Source organism: Monodon monoceros, unplaced genomic scaffold (assembly GCF_005190385.1).
Source record: "Monodon monoceros isolate NGI ecotype Baffin Bay Population unplaced genomic scaffold, NGI_Narwhal_1 Super_Scaffold_11, whole genome shotgun sequence".
NCBI lineage: Eukaryota > Metazoa > Chordata > Mammalia > Artiodactyla > Monodontidae > Monodon > Monodon monoceros.
Window position 1 is genome coordinate 47,132,146 of NW_021703767.1, and position 22,538 is coordinate 47,154,683.

Sequence of the window (22,538 nt, forward strand, 5' to 3'; positions counted from 1 at the left end):
ACTTCTTCCTCTCAATTATCTCTTCTTAACTTGCATTATGAAGACCTAATTTTAGATTCCAACCATTGAAGCTTCTGCTCTCCAGTTTTCTAAACTAAAGTCACTATTTCTCAAATTTATTTGCATATTGAAGTGTTAATTAATTTCTCACTTCATCCTTCCTTATTCCAAACAGGTAGGAATTTCAGATATACTTTAGATCTTTAGATCTTTTCAATCCTTTCTTCTACCAGTTCATTTATACTTGGCTTCTTTGAACTGTGTAACCATAATATGGGTCTTAAAAATAAAGGAAAATGAGGGCTTCCCCAGTGGCGCAGTGGTTAAGAATCTGCCTGCCAATGCAGGGGACACGGGTTTGAGCCCTGGTCCAGGAAGATCCCACATGCCGTGGCACAACTAAGCCCGTGTGCCACAACTGCTGAGCCTGCGCTCTAGAGCCCGTGAGCCACAACTACTGAGCCCACGTGCTACAACTACTGAAGCCCACATGCTTAGAGCCGGTGCTCCACAACAAGAGAAGCCACCGCAATAAAAGCCTGCGCACCACAACAAAGAGTAGCCCCCGCTCACTGCAACTAGAGAAAAGCCCACACACAGTAACGAAGACCCAACACAGCCAAAAATTTTTTTAAATAAATTAAAAAGTAAAGGAAAATGAGTGTCTCTCTAACTGCAATGTACTTGAAAGTAGGCCAGTTATCCACAATCCAGACCCTCAGTAGTGGCTTAGTACAACCTTAGGAGATTTTTTTCCTCTCTCCTAGTTTATCAGGATTTAGTCATTAATTCAGAATTAACCCTGTTTCAGTAGATATGGAATTTCACAATCCTAGTTTTATCTGAGACATACAACCTTAAGTTTTTATAAAAATCAGCTGAAGGATGAAGGCGTTCCTTCGGATGGGTGGAGAAAAGGAAATGGCCCGCCCACCCCTTGCTCCAGCTCTCCAAACATTATTAATGAAACCAAATCAGATGCACCACTCCATGGGACTGTAAGAATAGCTTCCAGGAACCTCAAGGTACCTCACCTAACTGTCCTTCTAAAGCCCTGGCATTTCTAAACAACTCAAATGCACAGTTCCTGTGGAAATCTTGTGCCCAATTTAATAACATTGTTAAATCAATGAACATTTTCCATGCTCCAGACAACTGCCATGAATCAGTTCAGTAAAATACAGTGTCCTTTGAAAAACTTGAAACTAAACCCTGGGATAATGTCAGTGAGATAAAAATAAACAGTTCCTTTGTTTTGCCGATTCCTAATTGACCAATCTTCTTTAATATTGTGTGAGAGAATAGAATCTGTCTTCTGATGACCTTTACTCACTTGTTGCACAGTTTTAAGGATTAAACGAGACCGTACAGATAACACAATTAGCAAAGAGACTGGCCCAAAGGATGTGTTTAATAAATGTGTATTTTCCATCCCTTCAAGAATCATAAGAATGCGGCCTGCCTGGCTGTGGAGGAAGTTCACAACTGGTGGGGATAGGCTATGTTGGAACATAACAAAACTTGAGCCTGAATGTCTGAATGTTACATCATTTCTGAAATGGTGTGGTATATCTATAAATAGCAATTCAGATTTTTCTCATGAATTTTATAGAAACAGGTCTCATTACTGCAGAATCTTGTGGTCATAGTTGGCCACTGAGACCCAGCCACTAAGGTTCCTGCAGTTCCAGAGTGAATGACACCAAGAGGAACACATTTAACTCTCATCTACTCAGTGGGGCAATTAAGACATCTCCCCATTCCAGAGGTTTGTTTTAAACCAGCCTCAAAAGATGAAACCCTGTTTTCAGCACTTTCAGAGCTGAAAGGGGAGTCTTTCACTAAGGTTTGCTCCTTACCCAGTAAATAAATCACATGTTCAGCAACATGAAAAATATTGGTGGGAGGTGCACATTCTTCAATTCAAAGCAAAGAGCCTGTTGACTGGTGGTCTAGTTTTGAAAGCATCTGATTTGACAGGGGAGCTCTCATCACACTACTGAAATAATTTTACGTTGTCGTGATTTTGTTTGTGGGATTTTCTTTTTTTGAAATTGAAGCAATGTACTTTAATCAGAACCATCAAAGCTTTGAAAAATGTCCACAAAACTTACAATGTCTGGTTTTGTTCCAAAAGTACAAAAAGTATTTGCAAGGCATCCAGCAAATATTTATGGATCAACTACCACGTGCCCATCCTTGTTCCAATTGCAAGGGATGTTACAGTGAACAAAACAAACAAGTTCCCTGCTCTCGAGGAGGAGTGGGGAGATAGGAAGGGTTGGTATTGAATGAATGTACAAATGAATAAAATGTATGATTAAGTAGGGAACGTATAAGGGCTACTGTGCGATGAAAGAGAATTAGATTAGAGATACATGAAAATGAGTGGCTGACTTTAGATCAGACGGTCAAGAAAAACCTCTCTGAGGAAGTGACATGTAAGTTGAGATTTAAATAGTGAAGAGCATTCCAGGCACGGGAAGAGCAGAGGCCTGAAAGCGGGGACGAGCACGATGTTTCCCATAAGGAGAAGGCCAGTGTGGCTGGAGAATAAAGGGCAAGGGGGAGAGGGGGCTAAATCGGGAGGTAGGCAAAGTAAGAATCATACGGGGCCTGGAAGCTGGGAAAGCAATTTAGGTCCGATCTAAGTGCTATGGGGCGCTATTGGATGTGACAGCGGGGCTGTTAAGTGGGTAAATGGCATGATCTGACTTAGTCTTTCAAAGTTTACTGCATCTGCCGTGAGGAGAGTGGAGCAACAGTAGGTACATTTTTAATGCAACTGGAACCATAGAAGAGTTGTTAATAAGGAAATGTGGAGGGGAAGTGAGGGCGGTTGAGTCTAGGTGCCGCTGTGGTAGGAGGGGCCGTGAGGGGAGTGAGGCCAGAGCGGAGCTCTGAGGAGGAGAAGCCTGGTGTTCCTTGAGACGGCCTGAGGTGAAAGAGTCAGCCTCCAGCCTACCCGAGCCCCCAGAGCTGCCCTGTGGCTGCCTTGTCCTTCAAGTGCAGGAGCCAGTTGAAACGTGGGGAATGGAAGCCAATGTGACCGTCTCAGTCTGGCAAAACAAGCTGCAGGGGGCTGTTCGAAGTGTAGTGAGAAGGATGGGTACCAACCTGTGTCTGAAGCCATGTCCCCCGGAATCCTTGGAGGTGCTGCCCAACATCTCTGACCTGGGTCTGAGGGCTGTGCCCCGAGTCCCTACCCTGGCTCACATCGCCTGGATGCTATAGATGAAGCAGAGCCTTCTGCCCGGGTCAGGAGCATACATGACCCCTAAGGAGCCCCTGGAAGCCCAGCCCTCTGATTGTCATGTAGCGCAATGCCTCAGGGCCCAGCCTGCAGGAGATAGAGAAGAGGCTCCTGGCCTCGAAAAAAGCCCTGCCGGCCCTAAGCCGCCTATGGAGCTGCAGGATGAGCTGCGCCACCTGCGCAGCCAGATGGCTAAAATCGTGGCATCTGATGCAGTTTCGGCTTCATTAACAACAGATTTCTTACCTCCAGAAAGTTCAAAGGTCTCTCCCCGCTTACCTTGTTTTGGATCTTCATTCCACTCTACAACTTCCTTCACCGTTAGTGACATCGCCGAGGAGACCCAGGTAGACTCCCTGAGCTTCCATCAGTCCTCCTGATTTGTTCTGCCAGCCCTGATATTTGCAAACCAGAACACAAAGCTACTGTGTCTCTCTGTCCCAGGCCAGCAGCTTTGCAGACATGATGGGTATCCTGAAGGACTTTCACCGGATGAAGCAGAGCCAAGATCTGAACCCGAGTTTATTGAAGGAGGAAGACCCTGCCTTCCTTATCTCTGAGTTTACTCTGAAGGAAGAAGATATCAGTAGAAGAGGAAACTGATGGCACGGAGCTCTGCAAACTCAGTCTCCTGCTCCGGGAATTCCTTCAATAGCTACCTCCCTCACAGCAGATGTTTCTGCCTCTCAATTAGAAATCTTCTGCAACAGTCTTGCCGAAAGCTTGGACTAAAAGAGAAGAGCTGCATTATATGTTTTCCATATTTCAAACTTAGCAGAAGCTAAGGCCTGTTTTGAGCTGAGACATGTTGCAGCTAATTGTATAGGTTGGAATGTTCCAGTTTAAAGGGTGAGATAGAAGTTTCTGTTTTTTTCTTGTCCCTGGGTGAAAACAGGTCCTAAGTGAATGACCAACTTTATTGTATTAAACTCTGGGCATGTAATATTAATTTATTTTCCAGAAAGTTTGTGCAATGTATACTCCCACTTTACCCAAACCAAAATTTAATATTATTTTTCTTTATCTTTGCCAATTTGATAACCAAAATTTTAATTCAATTGTTTAATTCATATTTCCTTTACTTACTAATTAGGTTGAACATTTTTTACATGGTTTTTAGCCTTTTTTTCTTTTGTGAATTTTATGTTCATATAAGTGCTCATTCTTTAATATGGTGTTAGTATTTTTTTCTTGGTGATCTGTAAGAGCTCTTTCTCTAGGAAGGGTATTAAAACTTTGTCAATTTTTGCAGACGAATTCCCAGAGTGAATTTTACATTCAATTTTTTAATTTTTATTGTAAAAATATCACATGTACAAGCAGGTATGCTCCAGTTTTCTGTTGCTGCATAACAAGCCACATCAAAATGTGGTGGCTTTAAAACAACCAACATTTTATTGTATCTCACAATTTTATGGGTCTCAGCTGGGAGCTTTTTCTCTCTCATGGCTTATTCACCTGGTAGACTGGCTGACCTGAAGGGCCTCAAATGGCTTTACTTGTATGCTTAGTGCCATGACTGGGATAGAAGGAAGGCTGAGCTCGGCTGGAATTGCCAGCTGGAGCACCTAAATGTGGCTGCTTCTGCACGGTGGCCTCAGGGTACTCAGACTTCTTAATTGGAGGCTCAGAGTTCCAAAAGACAATATCCCAGAAACAAGGCAGCAACTTCCTGGCCTTTTATGACCCAGACTCAGAAGTTACACAGTGTCACCTCCGCTGTGCTCTATGGGTCAAAGCAGTCACGAGCCCTTCCAGATTCAATGGGAGGGAACACAGAGGAGGGCCAAAGAATTTGTGACCGTGTTTTCAAACTTCCATAGGGTACAAAACATTTCAAAGAATAAAACAAATTCCACTTCACCTTTTAAGTTGTTTATAATGTTGTTAGTAAGCAACTGGTTTTTAAGTACTTACATTAATCTCTTTCTTCTTCTTTGTGATTTCTTCCATTGCTTTGTAATTCATTTTTTAAAATTATTTTCAAAGTGTGAGTCTACAAAATCAAGGACATTATCAGTTACTATATTGGGAGAAATGACTTTACGGTCTTTAGATACTTTAAGTACTATGTATTCTGGCTGCATTCATTTAATATAATTCTTAATCCTTTTCCTCTTTAAATTTCCATCAGTGATACATTGGAAAACTCATCTAAAAATTCAGGTTAGCCATACATTTAATTATATAGTTGCTGTGTGGAGGGGAAAAAAAAGAAGTGTGACTAAATAGTTCTTGCTTCATATTTTGCCACATTTCTGGTTCATTCTTCCAAAATGAACTGAAATGCAATGAGCTACATTTGGTCTGTGTAGCTAGTAGTTCCCATCAGGTGTTGCGATGGTGCTCAAATATTGAAAAATTTGATTCATTTCATAAATGTGATTGTAGCACTCTTTCTTACAGTGTTCTGAATGACAAAGCAAAAAGGTGTCCTCCTATAACAGTATTTAATTAGTAATTATTTTAAAGGACATTCTTCTGGCTAATAGAGAGGAAAGAACTCCTTGTAAACATATATTGTAAAAACTCAATAAATGCTAAATGATGATGCTTATCTCATGCTCTAAAAATTTAAGTTGAGATCTTTTCAGTTATTTTCTCTGTTTCCAATAGTGCATTTCAAAAACTGGTTTTGTCTTCTGATTATGGAACTGTGAAAGCTGTGCAGAAAGAACTAAATTGAATAAGATGTATGACACACACATAATCATGATCTTCAGTGTTTCTATTTATCATGTGTATCTTTCTCCTATTTTATTTTCACCATATCCAGACAAAAAAATAATTGGAGGAAGAAAACATTGGAAAAAATCTTATTGTCTAATGCAGTTAGTCACCATGAGGGCGGGGGTCATATCTTTTTTGTTTTTTTTCAACATTTTACCTCCAGCACTAAGCGTTGTGCCTTGCACATAGTAGTGCTCAATGAATATTTAGTGAAGAATGATTTGGGTAGAGGCACAAAAGTATTTACCAGCCTGTTCCTGTGATCTAGTCTGAATCTGGAGTTTCTTTTTCATGGAGGCAGCTATGTGTGTGGAGCATCTCCTCCATATCTGTTTCCACTACTTGCTATTCATACCACACAAGCAATGGACTGGAAAAGTCAAGCCCTTGAGTCCATTTACCATCTGAACTTTATTATGAGAGATCATTTGAGATTCCATGGCTTTCCAGAGACAAAAGGTTCTCAAATCACCTATGGTTAGCCCAAACTTTATTTATGTCTGAATATCCACAAGTTGAGCCAAAGTTCAGAATGCTGCTGGGTCCCCCCATCAGGCCCAAGTACACGTCAGAGGTTGGGCCTTGTGTTTTGAGTACACTCGTGTTTTATAGACATTCAGCAGCTAGAACCATTCAAGTAGTTCTTCATTTTGTGTTGAACACAGAATACAGGTAAAGTCCAGAACTATACTCTCCAATAAAGTAGCCATTACCCACAAGTGGATATTTAAATCCAAATTAATTAAAATTAAATAAAACTAAAAATTCAATTGCTCAAATGTACTAGCCACATTTGAAGTGCTTAAATAGCCATTTGTGGCTAATGGCTACCATATTGAACAGTGCAAAACGAGAACATTTCCTTTATCACAGAAAGTTTTACTGAATAGTACTGTTCTAGAATACATCACTTATATCACATTGCAGAAATTCTAAATTAGATACCCAATTCTGCACTTATTTCCTAATCGACCAATCCTGGCTTTCAAATCTTTTTATTTATCTAAGTGTCTAAAGCTTCCCTGTTTAAATCTTTTTTGAACAACAAATATAAATAATATTTCCTAAACAAGTCTCTGTGAAATATACCAAAACAAAATAGAGACTATCTACTATGCAAAACACAGAGTTAAATTTCTGAAATTCAGTTTAAATGGGGAGAAGTCCCATATGACTCGTAAAAAGTCTAAATTACACATGGTTTATAAAGCATACTCAACTAAATTACATCAAAAGCTCAGACAAAACCTGAAAGTATTGCTGAATTAAAGCTCTACCAGACCTGATTTGATACATAATAGAGAATAATTTCTAACTCGAATACTACTGTATGTAAATTGGATGGAAATGTGTTGATGGCAGAGATCACTCCTCTTAAATAAACCTAACTTTTCTCCCTGAGGTATTACTTCCTTATAAATTTCCTTCCTCTGTAGCAACTGTCCACATCCTTTCTAAATTATCTGTAACCTGTATTAATGGAAATTAAATTAATGGGAACCTAGCACATAATATAACCATGAAAAGCAATAACTGTATACTAAAAAAAAAGATTTGGACAAAAGCTATATATAGTATATGTGTAAAAATAAATAAGTGCATATTTGCATACACAGAAATACAAAAGATTATTCTCTCTCATAATCAGCATACAAAGACCTCTAATATCAACTAAATGTGCACTTACATTTCGGTCAATAACAGCATCTTTTATTGAAGTGTGTCTTTATACATTGCTGGAATGTAATTTCTCCTATGATCCCAAAACAATACACTTTGATCATAATCCAGCTTCTTGTTGTCTTTCCAATTGAGTAAAAGTATCCTCTTTTTTTTCTACTTCAGAAGCTGTTCCGGAAGTGGAGTAGCGTCGGGTGAAGAGACAGAAACAAGCCCCAGACGTGCCACAGGAAGGCACAAGCAAGGACGGTAGTCCTCGATTCCGCAGGCGGGCCGAGTCTATATGTAAGTGTGAGAAGCCATGGAGGGCGCGGTGGCCTGGGGGCCGGTGGTCCACAGGCGCGGCAGCTGCGGTGGCGGAACTCACTGTCGCTGTTCGGGAGACAGGGTCTGTTGGCAGACCCTGGGGTACCCGGCCTGCCTGCAGGTCCTATCTCCCACCTTCATCTCCACTGCAAAAGCCTTGAGACCATCGCTACTAATGCCAGGTTTTTAAATCCCTGAGAGTAAAATACATGTGCAGAGTGTGATTCGAGCTGATTTTTAAGCCCAGGCATGTTGAATAGAGTCTTAAAATAATCATTGCCATAGGACCTGACTAGATATCCAAGTGTTCACCAGATGCTAGAAGCTAGATTTTGCAAAGGAAAATTGCTAACTTAAGCTTCTTTTCATGATTCAGCAGAGGGTTTTAAGTAATAAAAGATCTGGAGATTTGTAAAATAAATAATTCCAGTGCAAATGGGAAAATTAAAATAATCTTATCATCTCTCAGTCATGTCTGTATGTGCTTTTCTACCATTATCAAATTTCTCTTAATTGGCCCAATTTTTTTTCTGGCTGATACTTTACAGTTTTATGAGTTGTAATGAAGAAATGATTCCTATACTACCAAATGTAAAATAGATAGCTAGTGGGAAGCAGCCACACAGTGCAGGGAGATCAGCTCGGTGCTTTGTGACCACCTAGAGCAGTGGGATAGGGAGGGTGGGAGGGAGACACCAAGAGGGAGGAGATATGGGGATATATGTATACATATAGCTGATTCACTTTGTTATAAAGCAGAAACTAACACACCATTGTAAAGCAATTATACTCCAATAAAGATGTTAAAAAAAAAAGAAATGATTCCTTTCAGATGACTGAAGTGCCATGTACTAAATTTTCCTAAAGACAATCTAGGATGTATGAAACAGAGCATGATATAATGTATATGGTTTCATTTATATACAATATTGAATATATCAACAGTGAAAAATAATAACAGCATGCCGGAATTTCTTTTATTCCTTAACAGATCTCTCAGTAGAAGCAATTAAAATGTAAAGTACATCATTAACTTTTGAACTTCGACAGAAAAAAATATCATACATTTCTGACGAGTAGACATTATCTCACAGTATCCACAGCCATCTTATGCATATTACCCTTGCCTGGTCTTAAGTGTGACTTCTGGACACACAACTCAATGTTTCCTAATATTTAATAGTACAATGGCTTTTTATAGTCTACTTAATTTTATTTAGTAATTGAAAGAATGAATAGTTAAGATTCCTCAGATTTTTGTGTTCTTGCTGGAGATGCACTTGAACAAAAGAAAAACACAGTATCTAGCCCTATAGTTAATGCACATGACCACATCCTGTCTAGAATGAATCCATTCAGAGTTCCTGGAGAAATGCAAATACATTATTCATTTTCCTAATGTATCACATTTTACTACGGGCACCACTAACTCTATCAAGGCCAGATGTTAACCAAATGAAATATTTATAATGCAAAACCACTGAATTAAAAAATATATGCTCATTTAAGCAACAGGTTATAGAACTCAAGCCAATCACATATTTTGGAGAAGCTGAAGGAGGACGCCTGACGTGTGTTACATTCATAATGTCAGGGTAAGGTTCTGAACTCAATCCAGAGAAACTGTATAACTGTTGCAGCCAACTAAAGCTCAGCTGCTTCTGGATTTCTTGTAACAAAATCTTGCTGCCAAGGGCACTGATGGGCTCACCCAGTAAAAAATTACAATAATAATGTTAAATTAAATCATAAAAATGCAGAAGGTGGTTATTATAGGGCAGAGGAAAGGAATTGTTTTTAAAGTTATGATGGAAATATCAAAAATACATTTTATTGAACTTTTAAAAAATTAAACTTTGTTTTTAAACTAGGGTGCAAAAGCAAGGAAATGTAAAGGTTGTTCAATAAACGATTTCATTCAATGGTCAACAGCAATGATTCAGCAAGTGAAAATAAAAATTATATTTATTTAACATAGTCAATTCAGGCAGAACTGAAGCTTATATTCTGATAGTTTTCTAGTAAAAAATAACCAGATGAAAGTCATTTTTAAGGAGGAATTTTGACTGAAAGGGAACAAAGAACTTGAATGCATGTCTTCTCAGTGAAAATGAACTTGGCATATGCTTAATTTCATAGTATAAAACTAAATATTTCATGTGGTTTTTAAGTTCTAGGAAGAAATTCATTTGAAACAAATGTAGAAAATGACCCAAAAATTTAAATATGAAAACTATGACAGACTTACATTTAGGGAAATAGATCATAATAAGTAATCCTCTGTATGCCCTCCAAAAGTAAAGAATGTAAGTTTTTAAATTATTTTTTGGATAATCTGGAATTTCCTTTCTGATCATCTTTATACCTTCTGAAAATATAGATTCCTGAATCATATATCATAGACAGTTTGGTAGATTCCATATTTTCCTCAAGTTGAATAACATATTTCTAAGTGACATTTATCAGAGAAACAAGCTCCATTTGCTCCTTAAAATACCTGATGTGTCTTACACACAGTAAGCACTAAATAATATTCTGAATTGAACTGAATTATTTCCACTTTCTGTTCAGAGGTTAATGTGTCTCTTGGATTCACACTAGAGAGATGGTGTCTCACACATGTGGATTAATGAGCTACATCTGTAACCAAAAATATCCATGGAAAACCTGCTGAATTGATCCATATCTGTTTTATTAATCAAGCCCAGTGTGGAAGGTCTTTCTTGTGGTTGTACTATTTTGGAGATAAATAGAGTGGGGAAACCACACTTCAATTTAGAAGTTGTTCGAAACATTGAAGAACGTAGGGTTTTGTATTATATGACAGCAATAAAGTCCAATCCTTGATGGTTGTAATGCTGATATATAAGTATATAAATATCCTGTATGTATAATTTTACTGCAGAACATTATGACAGTGGCCAAGAAGACCCTAACCATTTACTATGGAATTTACTTCTTGCTGCCACTCTCTTCCTTCCTCATTTTTTAAAAACAAAAACGTTTGGGTTTTATTTTTAAGCCAGCAAGTTAGGAACAGCCAATAGTTGAAGCAGATGGCTAGAAGTCAGAAGCCCCAGATTTTATCCTTGATTCTCCTACCAACTGGGAATGTGGCCTTGTGCAAGTCATGAGAGTAAATCTACAATAAAAGGGGGTTATAATGCCTTACACATGCATGGTGCTTTATGATCTTACACAGCACTTTCAAATATGATATATTATTTTACCTTCCTTACAGCCTCCTAAGACCCAGAGACACTAAATCAATTGTTCACAGTCATCTCAATATCAAATGTCAGAGCAAGGAACAGACATATATGAGGATTCCAAGCTGGTCTTTGTCGCCTTTTCTCTACGCCACACTGCCATGCTATGGTACCTCCAAAGCTGGGCTGTCCAATATGGTAGCCATGAGCCACATGGGGAGATATAGCACTTGAAATGTGGCTAGTCCCAATTGACATGTACTTGATTGTAAATTTACACATAGAATTTCTAAGACCTTGAACAAAAAAAATAATGTAAGCTATCTCATTAATATTTTTATATTGATTCCACATCAAAATGATAATATTTTTGATATCTTGAGTTAAATAAACTATGTTATTAAAATTAATTACACCTGTTTCTTTAACTTTTTTAATGTGACTACCAGAAAATGTAAAGTCACATACATGGCCATTGTTTCTGTTGGTCAGAACTGGACTAGAGGATTCCATTGTTCAGAGTCCACAGTGCGGATTTCACAGTCCTGGACTTCTTTATACACCTGTCTTGATGTAGCTGAGACCAATTTCCAAAGACTCTGTCGAACATAGAGCAATGTAGATTCGCAACAATAATTCAGTCATTCTTACCCATCTTTTATAGGCAGGAAAAAAGTCAGACTTTGTTAGTTGATGCCTCAAATTCCTCATTCATTAAAAGGTCTCATTTTATACTTGTAGAATGATTGAAAAGCTTAGAGTAAAAGTACCTTGGGGGGCTTCCCCGGTGGCGCAGTGGTTGAGAGTCTACCTGCCGATGCAGGGGACGTGGGTTCGTGCCCTGGTCCGGGAGGATCCCACATGCTGTGGTGCGGCTGGGCCCGTGAGCCATGGCCTCTGAGCCTGCACGTCTGGAGCCTGTGCTCCGCAACGGAAGAGGCCACAGCAGTGAGAGGCCCGTGTACCACAAAAAAAAAAAAAAAAAAAAAAACCTTGGAAAGAACTATAAATTATATTTATGACTCTGTAGCACACCTTATTTTAAAATGTGTTCCCATTAAACATTATGAGTGAATGAGACATTGGACTATTAGGTGATATATGCAATGTAAAATAATAACTATATATAAATTTATTATAAAATAGAGTATATTTTATTCCCCCTACCAACTCTTTAAGATATTTTATATATAATCCCTAAATAAGTAGCTTATTTCTGCTTTGAAAAATCTAAGTGAAAGTCCTCAGGAAAAATGGGTTCATATTTAGGAGAAAAAAATATATATAGCAAAAGACAATAATCAGGCTCCCTGACTTCAGACTATACTACAAAGCTACAGTCATCAAGACAGTATGGTACTGGCATAAAAACAGAAATACAGATCAATGGAACAGGATAGAAAGCCCATAGATAAACCCATGCACATGTGGTCACCTTATCTTTGATAAAGGAGGCAAGAATATACAATGGAGAAAAGACAGTCTCTTCAATAAGTGGTGCTGGGAAAACTGGACAGCTATATGTAAAAGAATGAAATTAGAACACTCCCTAACACCATACACAAAAATAAACTCCAAATGGATCAAAGACCTAAATGTAAGGCCAGACACTATAAAACTCTTAGAGGAAAACATAGGAAGAACACTCTATGACATAAATCACAGCAAGATCCTTTTTGACCCACCTCCTAGAGAAATGGAAATAAAAACAAAAATAAACAAATGGGACCTAATGAAACTTCAAAGCTTTTGCACAACAAAGGAAACCATAAACAAGATGAAAATACAACCCTCAGAATGGGAGAAAATATTTGCAAATGAAGCAACTGTAGCAAAACTACAATGAGGTATCACCTCACACCAGTCAGAATGACCATCATCAAAAAACCTACAAACAATAAATGCTGGAGGGGGTGTGGAGAAAACGGAACCCTCATGCACTGTTGGTGGGAATGTAAATTGATACAGCCACTATGGAGAACAGTGTGGAGGTTCCTTAAAAAAACTAAAACTAGAACTACCATACAACCCAGCAATCCCACTACTGGGCATACACCCTGAGAAAACCATACTTCAAAAAGAGTCATGTACCACAATGTTCATTGCAGCTCTATTTACAATAGCCAGGACATGGAAGCACCCTAAGTGTCCATCAACAGATGAATGGATAAAGAAGATGTGGCACATATATACAATGGGATATTACTCAGCCATAAAAAGAAACAAAATTGAGTTATTTGTAGTGAGGTGGATGGACCTAGAGTCTGTCATACAGAGTGAAATAAGTCAGAAAGAGAAAAACAAATACGATATGCTAACACATATATATGGAATCTAAAAAAAAAAAGTTATGAAGAACCTAGGGGCAGGACAAGAATAAAGACGCAGACGTAGAGAATGGACTTGAGGACACAGGGAGGGGGAAGGGTAAGCTGGGACAAAGTGAAAGAGTGGCATGGACATATGTACACTACCAAATGTAAAATAGATAGCTAGTGGGAAGCAGCCGCATAGCACAGGAAGATCAGCTCGGTGCTTTGTGACCACCTAGAGGGGTGGCATAGGGAGGGTGGGAGGGAGACGCAAGAGGGAGGAGATATGGGGATATATGTATACATATAGCTGATTCACTTTGTTATAAAGCAGAAACTAACACACAATTGTAAAGCAATTATATTCCAATAAAGATGTTAAAAAAAAATAGCCCACAATACTGAAAAGTAAAATCTATTTGGCATTTATTATGCAGTCTCAGGCACTATACTAAGAGTTAGACCAAGATTATCTCATTTAGGGATTTGAAAATTAGCAACAGAGAGCAGAACCAACTTTTAATGGTTAAAAATTCTTAACCAATACTGCCTCTTAGGTCAGTGCTGTTTGAAGTCACAATGTGAGCTATGGAGACAGTATTAGAATATGAGGGAATATTGGGCAATAAGAGCAGAGCTCTGCCCTCAAAGAGGACACAAGTTGGCAGACTTGTGAACATGTTTTTGAAAAATACATGCTTATAAACAAGATTATATGAAGGAGGAATTACTCTTCACTTTCTAAAGGTTTCTTTATGTTATGATAGAAATTTTTATAGCAATGTTCTCCAGTGTGTTAAAACTTACCTATTATTTATAAAGCAAAGGTCTAATGTAAAACAAAACTATATAATATGAGTTTCAGAGCTTTGTTTTTCTCTATGCATAATACCCACTTGGAGGAAAGTAGGCTGAAATAACCTTAAATATTTTCTGGAAAAAGAAGAAATGACGCCAAATAATCAAAATGGCACTGAAAATCACAAAACAGTGAAAACTGAAGAGTTTTATAACTTTTTATACAATAAAAATAATATGTTACCTTTGAAGGCTGACATTAAAAATTGTGTATGTAAGCTAATCACATATTAATATTTTTACAGATTTCAAATATATAACTTATTGCCAGTTTCTTAATGTTCATGCTTACCTGGAATGAAATTTTAAAAAATATTAACAATAGCCAACTCTAGGTAGCAGAATTTTAGATATTTCTGTGCTTATTTATACTTTTTTGTAATAATTACAGAATAAGCAGGTATTGCTTTTATAATAAGTGAATAGAAAATTTATTGTAATCAATTCCAAAATTGATTGCAAATGAGAAAGGCAAAAATTATCTTGGGGGGGAGCATAAAATGCAAATTTTGTTCTCAATCACAAAATTTTAAAATAATAATATATTTTATAGGTTCTTCTTTCCAGTCATTATTGCCTTTCCATTGATTCAAGATAAAGCAACCTGTGGACTGCTCAGTTTCTCTAGACAGTTAGGGCGAAAGGTAGATTGGGTTTTCTAGATTTTCTTGAGAAAGCAATTTACCCTCAGCTGTGAACATGAGTATAAAGATCAAGGTTGTAATATGAGCTCTTAAAGCTCAAAGTTGTTATTGCAGCAATCAGAAAAGCGGAGCATCATGTGAAGTGTACCTCTTCACCGTAAAACAAACTGACCATAAATCATCTCTAATGGTATCTACTTAAAACTGGCCTTAGACCTTGAGATGTATAAAATGTCATGTGAGAATATATTATATAATCATATCTTTGAGCAGGATAGGGTCTTAGTGATGCTAAAAAGTGAAATATAGAGCTGTTTTAGGCATCTCTTTCAAATATTCATGGAGAAATATTTAGTCTGCTAACTTCTTTTATGACAACAACACTAAAATTTTACTACAAAGAAAACTCAGAAATGAGTTCCTTGTGTCATTTGATCATTAAATCATAAATCCACAGACCATTAGAGCTGAAAGGGACCTTCTAGACTATCTCATCCAATACCAGTATTTTACAGATGAGAAAACTAAGAAGCATAAATTATTTTCTCAGGAAAAAGTGAAACCACTGAAAAATATCCCAAAGTATCCAGGAATTTCTGTAAGCTTTCATAGGAAGGAGTAGGTATTTCAAATCCTACCAGAACTTGATAGTTTGGTTGTGGGTACTCCTGGGCAAGGAAGAAAATATACTAATATTGGCTAATTCATATAATATATGAAAAACACATTCACAGTGAATGCCTATAAAGTAAAAACCAAAAGCATAACAAAGCCAATGATTTCAGACTAGATCACTCACTCATTACTCAGCTTCCTTTCTTCAGTGAGTCAAATAATTGAAAGGAGCTTTCTTTGCCACTTTTCAGACACAAATCATCTATTATCCTGGCTACTTCCACAGTTGCTGATAGACCAAAGAATAATGGGACATTCATTACTTGAGTTAAAAAAGAAAGGGTGTCAAAATCCTCCTGATTTTATGCATTTATGAAAAATATGCTTATAATAAAATTATATGTATTAAAAACATATTCATCATCCCCCCCAAAATACATACTACACATTATGGAGATTGTCCTGGAACAAGTACATATTAAGACTCTTTTTCTAAGTTTGTCTAAGAAACTGAAATAGTAACACTTGATTTTAAGGAAAATAGGACAATGCATGTACTTGTACTGTCATCTATAAAATAGGAAGAAGAGTAGATTCTCACAAAGCTGTTTAAGGATTAAATCAGTAACAGTTGTAAAGTGCTTAGTTCAGTGCTTGGCACATAGTTAACATTCACTAAGTGTCAGATAGTAGTCCTGGTAGTGATATTATTACTTAAAACATGATGACTCCTCCAAACACACCCTTGCCCTCAGTCAAACCAAACTCTTGAGATTCCCCTCACTGTTTCATGGCACATGCTGACCCCTTTCCAAATGTTCTTTCCCTACTTCCCCTGGTGAACCCATCAGCCAGGGTTCAGCTATGAAATTCCCTCCTCTAACTTGTCTTCCCTCATCCCTGCTCCTGACTTAGCTGCATTCACCCATTTCCCAGGGTGCCCTGCAATATGCCTCTTCTAGCAATTGAGACATGACTTTTTTTTACTTGATTTCCCCCCTCTCCCATCTAACACACACATGCACGCATGTACACATGGAACTGAAGGTGCATCACACACATATTTTTGTATCTCTATAGAAACACCTATTGAAATGAATGAACTAACTCCTATATAAAAAAATAAGTGATTTTTTTCTTCATAAGTAGTTATCAGGCTAGAATGTGCATCTAGTGGCCTCAGTTTTGAAGGGGAAAAGGGGTGAAGGATATAGTGGGAGAGCTTGGGGATACAACTTGGCAGGCCTGGGCCCTGGCTCTGCCACAAGACTAACCTTATGGTCTTCAGTGAGTCAGTTAACTGCCTGGACTCACTCTCCTTCTTAGCAAAATGAATGAGCTGGGCAAAATATTCTCTGAAGACCCACTCAGTGCTAACATTTATATGATGCTAAACATTGGTTCATCTCAGTGGTTCTCAAACTTCAGCAGGGATCAGAACCATCAGGTGGGCTTGTGAAAACTGATTCCTGGTCAGTGGGTCTGAGATGGGGCCCAAGAATTTGTATTTTTTATAATTTCCCAGGTGATGCTGAGGCTGCTGGGGGTGATGGTGCACCAGACTTTGAGAACCAGTGATTAATCTTCTTAACACAGGATATCCTGACACTGTCCTTTTGCCACCTGGCAGACAGTAAATTCACAGTAGGGTGGAGGCAAATAAACCCAGGCTTCTGTGAAGCTGCCATCAGGAAGACTGTGTGCCTTTGGTGAGTCCCAAGAGTGGCCACAGAAGGCAGACTTTGCTGACCGTAACAGTTCTGTTAAAGACCCACGTTGTGGGCAAGGGACAGCCCGAGTTCACAATGCTGCAGGGCACAGAAAACAAATTCTGGGGTTTGAACCATCTGTTAAAGCCTACTGCTTCTGAAGTCACAATGGATCACAATTGCCATCTAGTGATAGCTTTGAATTACTGCATCTAGAGACTGCAGAATGAAATGATGCTTTAATTTGGAAGCTACTACTTTTTACCAAACTGTTCAAGATGAGAACTTCTGAGAACAAGCTCTAAAATATGCTGGTCTTATCTACACTTGTACCTAGGCACTGTAGAAATAAACAGGCGTATATCACTTACTATGTGCTAGGCACTGTTCTAATAGTGTATCTATGTTCAGTTATTCACAGCAACCCCATAAGACAGATACAATTATTATGCCCACTTTATAGACAGGAAATACAACTACAGATGTACAAAGAAATTAAGAAACTTGCCTGAGGTAGAGTGGTAGAGCTGGAATTGAACCTAGACAGCTCCTGGAGAGATATTCTCTTATATCAGCAATTTAAATACACAGGTAACGGAAACAATTGGTACCTGCGCAGTAGTCCCACCTTTACCATGGTTTTCTTTTCTGCAGTTTGTTACAGTCAACCACCATCTGAAAACATCAAATGGAAAATTCCAGAAATAAACAATTCATAATTTTTAAATTGCATGCTGTTCTGAGTAGCATGATGAAATCTCATGCCCTCTCACTCCGACCCACCCAGGATATTAATCATCCCTTTGTCCCATCAGTTAGTCATTTAGTAGCTGGTTCAGTTATCAGATCGACCGTGGCAGTATCTCAGTGCTTGTGTTCAAGTCACCCTTATTTTACCTAATAATGACCTCAAAGCCCCAGAGTAGTGATGCTGGCAACTCGGATATGCCAAAGAGAAGCCATAAAGTGCTTCTTCTAAATGAAAAAGGGGAAGTTCTTGACTTAATAAGGAAAGAAAAAAATCATATGCTGAGGTTGCTAAGATCTACAGAAAGAACAAATTTTCTATCTGTGAAATTGTGAAGAAGGAAAAAGAAATCCATGCTAGTTTTGCTGTCACACCTTAAACTGCAAAAATTATGGCCACAGTGTGTGATAAATACTTAATTAAGATGGAAAAGACATTAACTTTGTACAATAAGATATTTTGAGAGACCACATTCACATAACTTTCATTAAACCATATAATTGTTCTATTTTATTATTAGTTATTGTTGTTAATCTCTTACTGTGACTAATTTATAAATTAAACTTTATCATAGGTATGTAGGTATAGGAAAAAACATAATACATAGGGTTTGGTACTATTCAAGGTTTCAGGCATCCACTGGGGGTATTGGACCATATCCCCCACAGATAAGGGGTACTACTGTGAATAGTTCCCAGATATGGGTCTGAAAATTTTTATGAAATATATACTGAAGAATTAATTTTTTCTGATTCTTCCAAATGAAATCAGCTCATGTATAATAACTAAAGAAATGTATCTACCTACACAAAGACACCACAATGCAACAAAAACAGCACCAACTTGGAATCAACTTCCAACTTGCTGTGCAACTTTGGACAGGTTGCTTAACCTCTCTGGGCCCCACTTTCTTCATCTATAAAGTAGAAAAAATTAAAATGGAGTTCACGTGGTTTGAAGTTCTTTAAAGCCAGATTAAATTTTTGAGAACTGCTCAAGTTATCCAGTGAATGTTGTCACAAGAGCAAACAGGGAGATAATGGAAAGTAACCATACTTGTTGTTCTCAAATTGTCCTGCACATGGGAAAGGAGACAGAACAGCAGGTTAGATCTCCTGGTCTATTATGCAGACGTGCTTGTGGTAATAATAACAATCATGGTGAATGCAGGGAAGTAGAGCTCAATCAGGGAGATCTATGTTTCACTTCTCTTCCTGAGTGCTGCACTTGGCTTGTGCACGTGAACTCTGCACCCCTGTATATTCCTGCCTTCCAAGAGTCCTCACCAAAGCACTCCTGCAGAAAAGTTGAATCTTTGCTGGTGGATTGAGGTCCAACCCCCCTCACTCCAGACTTCTTTTATCAGATTTCCTTGGATTTAAAAACCTGCTCACTGCTAAGCCTTTTAACTCTTTAACCTAAGACTTCTCAGTTACCAAACCATTTCTAACCTCAATAAACCAAACACTACAGGATGGTTATCAAACCAAAATACTAGTGGTACAGAAACACAAAGGTTGGTTATTTGCTTGGTGCTGAGCTCTGATTGAGCAGAAAAAATCGGTATTTCCAGCACCTATTAAAGGATCTTTTGGATTGAACACATAGAATGTAATTATGTGTTACAATTTACACGAGAATTTTCCTTCAAAGAGCTCGTTTCTATAAAGTTATTTTAAAAATAAAGATCCTCAAAATAAGGTGATGGTACCTAAATAATAGTGACTCAGGATACGTTTTTATAGAGAGATCCTAAAACTTGCTGATATGAAAAATGTTTCCTCAGTATTTAAAATAGTCAAACTCGGGCTTCCCTGGTAGCGCAGTGGTTGAGAGTCCGCCTGCCAATGCAGGGTGTCCGGGAAGATCCCACATGCCGCAGAGCGGCTGGGCCCGTGAGCCATGGCCTCTTAGCCTGCGCGTCCGGAGCCTGTGCTCCGCAACCGGAGAGGCCACAACAGTGAGAGGCCTGCATACCACAAAAAAAATAATAATAAATAAAATAAAATAGTCAAACTCATACAAACAGGAATAGAATGGTGGCTGTGAGGGGCTGGGGGCAGGGGAAATGGGGATGTGCTGTTCAGTGGGTATAAAAGTGTCAGTTATGCGAGATGAATAAGTTCTAGAGATCTGCTGAAGGACATTTTGTTTATGGTTAATGATACTGTACTATACCTTTAAAAACTTAAGAGGGTAGATCTTACGTTATCTGTTCCTACCATGAAAGAAGGGAGGGAGGGAGGAAGGGAGGGAGGAAGGAAGGAGGAAAGACTGTTGCTGTCCAAGTAAGGTCAGACTTTAAAAACCGCAGTAACTTTGAGAAACTATTTTTTAGGGAAATAGGATTAGTTTTCAACATTATTCTTTGTGATCTATGCAATGTCATAACCATAACTTTCCAAAACTTAAATTCAAAATATTATGCATTTGTCAAAATAAACATTAAATTTTAAAAGGACTATATAAGGTCTCAGAATTTTTGATGCAAAAAAAAAAAGGAACATATCCTAAACTTTGAGCCTGAGCAACCAGATAAATAAGTGGTAATATCATTTTCCAAAATAGGGAAGCCTGGGGTAGAATTAGTTTTTTAAAACTTATAATCCTCTAATCATGTTAGTTAATTTCATTTCAGAATTAATTTTTTAAAGTGAAAGGAATTTTTAATTCAAGAGGATTTGGGATATGTCACCACCTTTTTAAGGCTGAGCCATGTTTAGCAACAGTGATATTCCACCACCATGTGGACTCCCACTCTGAGATAGAATTCTGAACCAGAAAATCAGCCTGATCCAGTGTGATGTTTCAAAATATTCTTTTGTAAAATAGTTTCAAAAACCCATGACTGGAGAATTATAAAATCATGCCTTCTGTCTAGGACATGTTTATAAATATGCATAATGGAAGCCTAGCTCTCCACTCTTTCAAGAAGTAAGGTAAAAGTCCATGGCTCAGTTCAAAGGAATGTTAAATACTGGCCTGAGATTTATACTCTTGGGAAAGAATGTTACAGTGGAAACAGGGAAGAAATGTGCTTGGTTTGTGAGCCAGTGGCTCTTTTGTGGGAACCAGAGTCTTGAACTTTCAGGCAGCTGTATTGTACTGAGTGTGGCCGCAAAGATCTGGGGACAGTGCCATCATCGCATCACCCATATATGATTGCTAAGAGCAAGAAAACCTTTGGGGGTACAGAGACTTAGCCAAAGTCACCGTAAATCTGGATAGAACCAAAACTAAGCAAACAGTATTTTAAAAATGGATACAGGAATTATTTTACTTATATGTAGGGAAAACTGAAGGGACACCAAATTCCAAGGAAATGTGGTTCCTTTGTCAGGTCCCCCTTTTTCAGAGAATGCCTCCTTTTCAATATTTTAGTTTGTCTGATGGATACTAATTAGCTACAATTTTTTATAGATGAAGACATGAAATTCTCATGGCATATAAAGACAGGGACCTTTCCATCTTCTTTATTGCTGTGTCCCAAGCAATTAGAACTTTACCTGGCACACAGCATTCAGCAAATCTTTGTTGAATGAATGGAGAAAAGATGGAACAAATAGCTAAGTCAAAGGAAAAAATAGAAAGTAGAAAGGAATCTTCTCTTTCTAATTGTTTTTATGTAAAAAGCCATATTGTTGGCTGAAATCTAATAAAAATTACAAGAGAAAATTTTCTTTCAGGGGGAGCAGCTCTTGTATAATGCACTCTTTTTCTCTGGTGTCAGCACTGGGTTCTCATTGCCCTGCATATTTATAACATTCATTGGCACTGACTGAGCATTAACAGATCTTTATCTTGAGTTTCACCAGTTTTTATGTAGCCTATATATTTCACCCAGTCTTCATAGTCTTTGTCAAGGGGGCATCATCAAACTGGAGACTTAAAGAAAAAATTGAATAATTGACAGGCTGGCAACCACAAAATTTGATTTCTTTTGACCACCCACTCAGTTCTAAGATGCTATGATTCTAATTTGCCTTAAATTTACATCTGTTTGGTCTTCTTAAAAAAAAATTTTTTTTTTACATTAATTCATTCACCCTTACCAGTTCTGACCTCAAGCTCAAGGGCAGTCTTTTTTCCATTGCTTTCATTCTATCTGGCCGTAGCTATTGAGTAGCTATGGACTGAAGCTAGTAAAGAGAGAAAAATAAGAAACAAAAAAGGAAACATCCTTTTAGGAAAGCATTTGATGAGAAAATAGAAGCCTCACATATCTAAGGCATAGGCTTGCCTGGAATCTGGTCTGGATTTTAGAGGCTGTTATCACTCAGCCTCAAGTGGATCAGCATGAATCTGTTCTTGTATCCAATGTTCTTTGAGATCCTTGACTCTAAGACCTTTTAGAAATATGTATAAGTCATTCTAAAGTGAGAAAATGAATAGGATGCATTCTATTAGAAAGCTAAGAGGAGAGAAAATAAATCTTTCCCATCTCCCTTTTTGGTGACATTATACTTTAAAAATA

At 37.9% G+C, this 22,538-nt stretch overlaps 1 pseudogene; it reads left to right on the forward strand.

Annotated features, from left to right (window-relative positions):
* Positions 1-3,033: 3,033 nt before the first annotated feature.
* Positions 3,034-3,856, forward strand: LOC114890750 (annotated as a pseudogene).
* Positions 3,857-22,538: the final 18,682 nt, after the last annotated feature.